The 8,439-nt window shown below is 39.7% G+C and overlaps 1 pseudogene; it reads left to right on the forward strand.

The window, feature by feature from the left end:
- The first annotated feature begins 7,298 nt into the window (after positions 1 to 7,298).
- LOC109443864 (vacuolar-sorting protein SNF8) lies at positions 7,299 to 8,061 on the forward strand (annotated as a pseudogene).
- Positions 8,062 to 8,439: the final 378 nt, after the last annotated feature.

Below are 8,439 nucleotides of genomic sequence, written 5' to 3' on the forward strand. Positions count from 1 at the left end.
TGGTGCCACTGCTATGAAAAACAGTTTGTCAATTCCGCAAGGAACTAAATATTGAATTACTTTATAACTCAGTAATTCTACTCCTAGGTACATACTCAAAAGAATTGAAAGCAGGGTCTCAGAGAGATATTTGCAAACCCATGTTCATAGCAGCATTGTTCACAATATCCAAAAGGTGAAAACAACCCAAGTGTCCATCAACAGATGAATGGATAAGCAAAACGTGTTATATACATACAATGAATTTATTATTCAATCATAGAAAGGAGTAAAGTTCTGATACATGCTACAATATGGATGAACCTTGAAAATATGCTTAGTGAAAGAAGCCAGACACAAAAGGACAAATATTGCATGATTTCACTTATATGAAATATCTAGAATAGGCAAATCCATAGGGACAGAAAGTAGACTAGAGGTTATAAGCAGCTCGGAAGAGGTGGTAATGGAAATGTATTGCTTAATGGGTACAGAATTTCTGTTTGGGGTGATGAAAAAGTTTTGGACATAGATAGTGACAATGGTTGCACAACATTCTGAAGTAATTAATGACACTGAATTGTGCATTTAATAGTTCAATGGCAATTTTTTAAAAAGATTTTTTTATTGGTGAAGGGGTACAGGACTTTATTGGGGAACAGTGTGTACTTCCAGGACTTTTTTTCCAAGTCAAGTTGTTGTCCTTTCAATCTTAGTTGTGGAGGGCACAGTTCAGCTCCAGGTCCAGTTGTAGTTGTTAGTTGCAGGGGGCGCAGCCCACCATCCCTTGCGGGACTTGAGGAATCGAACTGGCAACCTTGTGGTTGAGAGCCCACTGGCCCATGTGGGAATCAAACTGGCAGCCTTCTGAGTTAGGAGCATGGAGCTCTAACCGCCTGAGCCACCGGGCCAGCCCCTCAATGTGTTTTACCACAATTTTTAAAAATTAATGATGTAATTTACCAAAATCCACTGAATTGTACACAAGGACCAAGGACTATGGGGGAGGGATTAACTACAAAGAGTCATAGGGAAATTTTGGGGTGGGAAAGTGTTTCAATTGCGGTGATGGTTACACATTTGCATATGTTTGTCCAAACTCATTACATAGTATACTTAAAACTTGTTAACTTATTACATATGAATACACCAATAAGACTGGCAAAACATGAAAATATAAAAGCAATCCTTCAAAACAGAAAGTAAAACGGAATGAAACATTCTCAATAAAACTGGGGAAAAAGAAACGTTATTAAATGAGTTGATGCATTGAACTAGATTAAAAAAACTCAAATTGTTTTTCTTTTTTTTTTAAGGAGGGCGCAGCTCACAGTGGCCCATGCGGGGATCGAACCAGCAACCTTGGTGCTATCAGCACCACGCTCTAACCAACTGAGCTAACCAGCCACCCCTCAAACTGTTTTTAGTAATCATACTGTTGGTAGTTATTGCTATCATTGTTGTTCTGAGACTGTGTACTGTGGAAGAAATGAAATAATAATTATATTGCTGTTGAGAACTGATTTCTTTTTTATATTGCTGAAAGGAGATACTGATTGACATAAGGTTTATGAGGTTAAGTGAAAACTCTGTAGCCTGATTTTGAATGGGAAGTGTCAGTATGAATTCATGATGTGTTTTATCTTTTTTATTTTTTTAATTAGATTTTCTAGCTCTGCCAGCTGAAAAGACCTAGGATCCATGACCAATCCAGTACCAATGAGCATCTCTGGCACCCAGACTGGTGGAATTGGTGATAGCTGTCTTTGGACAGGTGAATTGGGTGGTTGGGAGAAGTGGTGGGCCTTTTTACTTTTTTGGAATATTTTCTGGGTGCACATAATACCTAGTTAAGAAATAAATAACAAAAATAAAATAAAACAGGTATAAATATAAAATGAATTTAGACTCAGAATTTTTTAAAAAATGTGACCATTTTTTAGACTCAAATTTGGTGACGTGGACCACACCAGTTACATGAATGTATTGCTATTTTTTAAATATAACAACAACAACAACTAACATTCACTGAGTTTTGCCATGTGCCAGGCATTGGCTAAGAACTTAATAATAACAACTTGAGGCATACAGAAGTCACGGGTCTGAGATCATACAGCTGGCTAGAAGCTGTGAACGTCTAAACGTTGTCTGGATACCTTACAGCATGGAAGGGAGTAAGATTAAGTGAATCAGTGCTTCTTTTGGAAGTAAAGTGTGACAAGAAAGAAAGTTTACTGTACTGGCACAGTACAAGGGGCCTTGATCTGAAAGGCTGGGCTGAAACAACTAACAGACTCCAGAGGATGGGTCCAGGGGCCCAAGACCTAAGGATTATGTTGTGGGAGTTACACCCCAATCGGAGTTCTCCGTGTTGAATCAAAGGGAAATTAGGCAGGCAGGACATTAAAGGTTTCCAGTGTGACCCAGGACAACCTGAAATGTGTGGGTAACACCTCAATCTCTGCTGCTCTGCTGCCTAGCAGGGAATATAGATTTGATGTGTGCCTTTCAGCCGCTGGAAGAGCCAGGGTAGGAGAGAAGTATTCAAGGAAAAGAGGAAAAGAGGCAAAAGGAAAAAAAAAATAGGGCTATACATGGTGTAGGGTCTGTGATGGAGAAATCTCCCCTATTTTGTCCTGGGTATGGTTTTGGGGATGGAATATGTACAGGAGGACAGCTGATAGATGTAACAGGATGTTGCTTCATTAACCTAGAGACCTGAATACATGTATCTCCACAAACTGCTGTTCCTGTTTATCGCCAAATTGCCTGGTTGAGAGATTGAGCCATTGCAAGCCAGTGTCTGAATCTTGACACTTTACCCAACTGATTAGACAGTTTTCCTGGTGTCATTTCCAAGAACCTCTATTTTCACTGCTTCCTTGGGACATCCTACTTCTCTGATTCCTCTGTGGAAACAAACCAACCCCCTCCTGTATATCTGACAGCTTGGAGAAGAGTCAATTCTGTCCCCAAGGCAGGGAGATAGATGGATTAATACATTGAGTAGCTTATTCCAACTACTTTGGAACTTGATACTATAGCTAGACTATAATTGTTTGGTATGAGTCTGAATCTTGTGGGGGTTTTTTTCTAGACTGTGTGTCAGGCCTCATCCAATTTATGGAAACTTTTCTTAGAGCCAGGGGCCATGTATGTCACACCATCCAATCAATCAAAACCTCAAGGCTCTACCTCCAAATACCATGTTTCCCCAAAAATAAGACTTAGGCAGACCATCAGCTCTACTGCGTCTTTTGGAGCAAAAATTAATATAAGACCCGGTCTTATTTTACTATAAGACTGGGTCTTTAATATAATGTAATATAATATAATATAATTAATATAATATAATATAATATAATATAATATAATATAATATAATATAACATAACATAATATAATATAAAAGACTGGGTCTTATATAAGAACGGGTATAATATAATATAATACCGGGTTTTATATAAGACCGGGTCTTATATTAATTTTTGCTCCAAAAGACGCATTAGAGCTGATGGTCCGGCTAGGTCTTCTTTTCGGGGAAACATGGTATATCTATTGCTCTCTCCACTACACCCACCCTCATCTAAGGCAGAAAACTAACAGCACACTCAAATTGGGTACTTCTTGGAAAGCTTAATAAAGGAACTATTAAACTAATGAACTGATGTAGGGAAATACAAGTGCACTCTGTGTCACTATTGCCCTAGAAGAAATGGGGAGAGGGGGGCATTACTAGAATACAAAGATTGCTTTATGGGAAGGGCTGCCTGACAGGAGCTGTGACTTTTCATCAGGGTATATAGGTACCCATAGAAACCCTGCAGATTAGGAGCCAGGGGAATACCCAGATCTCACTCTCTTTGCACCCTCTGACCTCTTGCCGGGGCTCCACATTGGCTTCTTCTTCAACCAGAAGAAGCCAGAGGGTTCAGTCAACAGAGGCAGGCTTCCTGGAGCACAGAGAAGGCAGAGAAGGATACTGTAGATCTAGAAGGATTAAACAGAACATCATCTTTAACTGTATTTATCTTAACCTATAGTCTGATTTCTTCACAGCTGCCAAGCAGTCTTTTTTATAAATTGTGATGAAATACATATAACACAAAATTTGCCATTTTAACCATTTTAAGGGTACAAATCAGTGACATTAATTACATTCACAATGTTCTGCAACCATCACCATCTATTTCCAAACCTCTTTCATAACCCCAAAGAGAAACTCTGTACCCATGAAGCAATAATTTTTTCTTCCTCCCACCCCAAAGCCCCTGTTAATCTCTAATCTACTTTCCATCTCTGTGAATTTGCCTATGATATTGCATATATGTGAAATCATGCAATATTTACCTGTTTGTTTCTGGCTTCTTTCACGTAGCATGTTTACAAGGTTCATCCATGTTGTAGCACGCGTTAGTACTTCACTTTTTGTATGGCTAATATTCCATTGTATGCATGTACTACATTTCTTTCTCTTTCTGTCTGTCCTTCCTTCCTTCCTTCCTTCCTTCCTTTTAAGATTTTATTGGGGAAGGGGAACAGGACTTTATTGGGGAACAATGTGTACTTCCAAGATTTTTTTCCAAGTCAAATTGTTCCAAGTCAAGTTGTTGTCCTTTCAGTGTTAGTTGTAGAGGGCGCAGCTCAGCTCCAGGTCCAGTTGCCGTTGCTAGTTGCAGGGGCACAGCCCACCATCCCTTGAGGGAGTCGAGGAGTTGAACCAACAACCTTGTGGTTGAGAACCCACTGGCCCATGTGGGAATTGAACCGGCCGCCTTTGGAGTTAGGAGCACGGAGCTCCAACCGCCTGAGCCACCGGGCCGGCCCTACATTTTTTTATCCATTCATCTGCTGATGGACACTTTGGTTGTTTTTACCATTTGGCTATTGTGAATAATGCTGCAGTGAACATTAGCATACAAGTATTTGAGTCCCTATTTTCAATTCTTTTATTCTTTCACTTTATACATAAGAGTGAAATGTCTGGGTTATATGGTAATTCTAGCTTTTTGAGGAACCCCAATGTAACCTTTAAAAAATATAAATTGATGATGGTATTCTCCTCCTTAAAACTCTGTAATGCTTCCCAATTTTAAAACTTATTATAAAGTTACAGTAATCAAGACAGTGTGGTACTGGCCTAAGGATAGATATAGATCAATGGAATAAAATTGAGAGCCATACATTTATAGGCAATTGATTTCAGACAAGAGTCCAAAGACAATTCAATGGGAAAAGAATAGTCTTTTCAACAAATAGTTCTGGGACATCTGGATAGCCACACACACACAAATGTAATTGGACCCCTTACTTATACAAACAAAAACTTAACTCAAAATAGGCCATATGCCTAAATGTAAGAGCTAAATGCATAAAGCTCTTAGAAAAAAACATAGGAGTAAAACTTTTTGATGGTGGGTTAGGTAAAAGCTTTTAGCTATGACACCAAAAGCATAAGCAACCAAAGGAAAAAAATGATAAATTAGACTTCATCAAATTAAAAACTTGTACTTTGAAGGGCACTGTCAAGAAAGTAAAAAGACAATCCACTGAGTAAGAAAATATTTGCAAATCATATATTTGATAAGGGATTTGTATTGAAAATATACACAGAATTCTTACCACTCAACAATACAAAGACAACCCAGTAAAAAATGGGCAAAGGATTCGAACAGACAATTCTCCAAAGAAGATATACAAGTGGCTGATAAGCACATGAAGAAATACTCAACATCGTTAGCCATCAGGGAAATACAAATCAAAACCACAATGAGATACCATTTCACTTGCTCTAGGATAGCTATAATCAAAAAGACAGATAATAACAAATGTTGATGAGAATGTGTAGAAATTGGACCCCTTTGTTTCTCTCTTGATTTAACTTAAAAAGATTATATAAATACTTGGTTTTTTCCTTCTTTTAAATTACAAGTTCCTTGAGTACTGGGACTGCTTCTTATATAAAATTTATCAATCGCAAACTTTTAACAGATTTAAAACTAATATCCCTATATGACAACTTACCTCATCTAATCACACATGTATATTTTGCAACTTTGTCTTGACAGGGTCACCACAGACCTATATTACTCAAGCTGAATGTATGTCTTTTCATTCCCTAGTAGTGGGAGTAGAAATGTGTGTACAACACTCTAGAGGACATTGTAGCAATACAGTGAGCAGCTGCTTTCTTATCACTGTAGAGTCCAGAGTTCCATAAATGGCTGACCAGTGTCTTTCACACTGTGGTTGTCATATCCCTACCTCCACGTAGCCTGCCACAGCACTCAAATCACCAGTATTAGCTGCATTGTCTGTAGTCTCACTCAGATCCAATGAGGAGGTTTTATCCCCCAGATTAAATGTCTACAATACAGCTCACCAGTGAAGAACTCAGAGGAAGCTTACTGAAGGAAGTAACTCAGAACTGTGATTATCATCACAGCTGGAACTTGCACTTCTGATCAACACGGACTAACAGGGACTGGATTTACCCTCTGCCTTAAATAACTAGAAAACAAATAACAAAATATATATAACAACAAAATAAAACAATGGTTTTCAGACATTGGACAGTAGGCAGCATCAGACCGTGACCCCTGAGAAGAGGGAAACAATATGAGCCCTGTGATTGTGCTATCTTACTGCCTGGAGGAAGCTTCCAGGCTGCTGTCCAAGGAAGGGGAAACCAAATGTGGCCCAGAAGTCTCTCTGAAATGAGGAAACAGAGATAAGAGTTCAGGAAGGCCAAGGTAGATAGACTGCAGGGCAGTGTATTGAAGAGGAAGGAGATGCACAAAGAATGACGGAAATCTGCAAAGTGGTCCCCTCAAGTCTTTGTCTGAGTACTGATCCGTGCATGCATACTATGAGGAAACTACCCAAGGCTGAGGAAAGAACTATGGGAAAGAATAGCCAGGACAGTCTCTGGACTTCTTACAGATGTGGGAATAGTATGTGTTCCTGCCAGCCAGGCTAGAAAGACCTTGTAATGCACAGGGCATTAGGTAGAATTCCCAGAATGGTATATTATCTTAGTCATAGGAATCAATCATATTAAAGGTTGTGTGGATCTACCCTAACGAAGTTTAAACACAAGCTTCAAAAGGATCCATCTGATTCCAAGTAATTTAACTGCACACCAGAAAAAAATACAATATTATTTAAAGGAATTTAACATAATCTGGTAACCAACAATGTAAAATTCAAAATGTCTGGAATACACTCAAAAAATACTAAACATCAAAGAAAAGCAAGAAAATACGACCCATAAACAGGTCAATCAAAAGAGGCCAGTGGCAGATCTGAAGATACAGTGATCTGGGGTCGCAGCAGTGGGGTGGCCCACTGGCAGGGATACACCAAGGCAGGATGGAAGCCGTATTATCACCCAGAAGCTCGCCAAGGCCAGCTATAAGAATCAAGGGAATGGCTTGGCTGAGGATCAGCTAATCCAGATGTCAAAGCTGTTGGACACGTTTAAGGCTAATCTGGGGCAATTTGCCCACAAGCATAAGTAGGAGATCCAGAAGAACCCCAAGTTCCAGGTGCAGTTCCAAGACATGCGTGCTACCATGTGGCGCCACTAACTTCTGGAAAAGGGTTTCGGTTTAAGATGCTGGGCATACAGATTATTAAAGTGTACATAGCCCCGAAGCACCCAAATGGAGGTCTGAGAACTTTGGAGGTATTAAAAGGAAGGAAAAATTTGCCCAGGATGTCAGCCAAGATGACCTGATTAGGGCCATCAAGTAATTAAAGGCACCTGGCACTGGCTTTGTCATCATCTCTGTGGGTGGCACTTAACCACATTCATTCTGTTCCCGCTGAGCTCAATATGTCTCACACTGTGGTGCTGCAGCTGGCAGGGAAAAATGGCTACATGACCACCAGTGAGATCAAAGCCAGTCTTAACTGGGACACAGAATGAGTAAGACAAGTGCTGGAACACCTGCTGAAGGAAGGGCTGATCTGGCTGCACTTGTAGACCCAGGGGAGCCACACTACTGTCTTCCAGCTCTGTTCACTGGCCTCTGCTCCCAGAAGGTTACAGCTAAGGAGGCTGGGGAAGTCCTCTGTTGAATTTGGGTGAGGAACGGGGCACAGCAGTAGGCAGGCAGAAGAGAGAGGAGCTGTTGGTGAATAAAACCTGAACAATTTTGTTTTTAAAAAACAGAAGAAAAATCAATCAATAAAAACAGATCCAGAAATTTTAATGGTGATGGAACTAACAAACAAGGACATAAAAGCAGCTAGGGTAAATCTGCTCTATGTATTCAAAAAGATAGAGGAAAACATGACCGTGATAATTAGAGAAGTAGATGACATAGAAAGATCCAAATGAAACTTCTAGATATGAAAAGTACAATATCTGAAATGGAAAGCACACTAGATGAGATAAAAGAAGATACTGAAGAGGGGAGGCCAGACGTTCAGTTGGTTAGAGAGCGAGCTCTCAAC

Source organism: Rhinolophus sinicus, linkage group LG07 (assembly GCF_036562045.2).
Source record: "Rhinolophus sinicus isolate RSC01 linkage group LG07, ASM3656204v1, whole genome shotgun sequence".
Classification (NCBI taxonomy): Eukaryota; Metazoa; Chordata; class Mammalia; order Chiroptera; family Rhinolophidae; genus Rhinolophus; species Rhinolophus sinicus.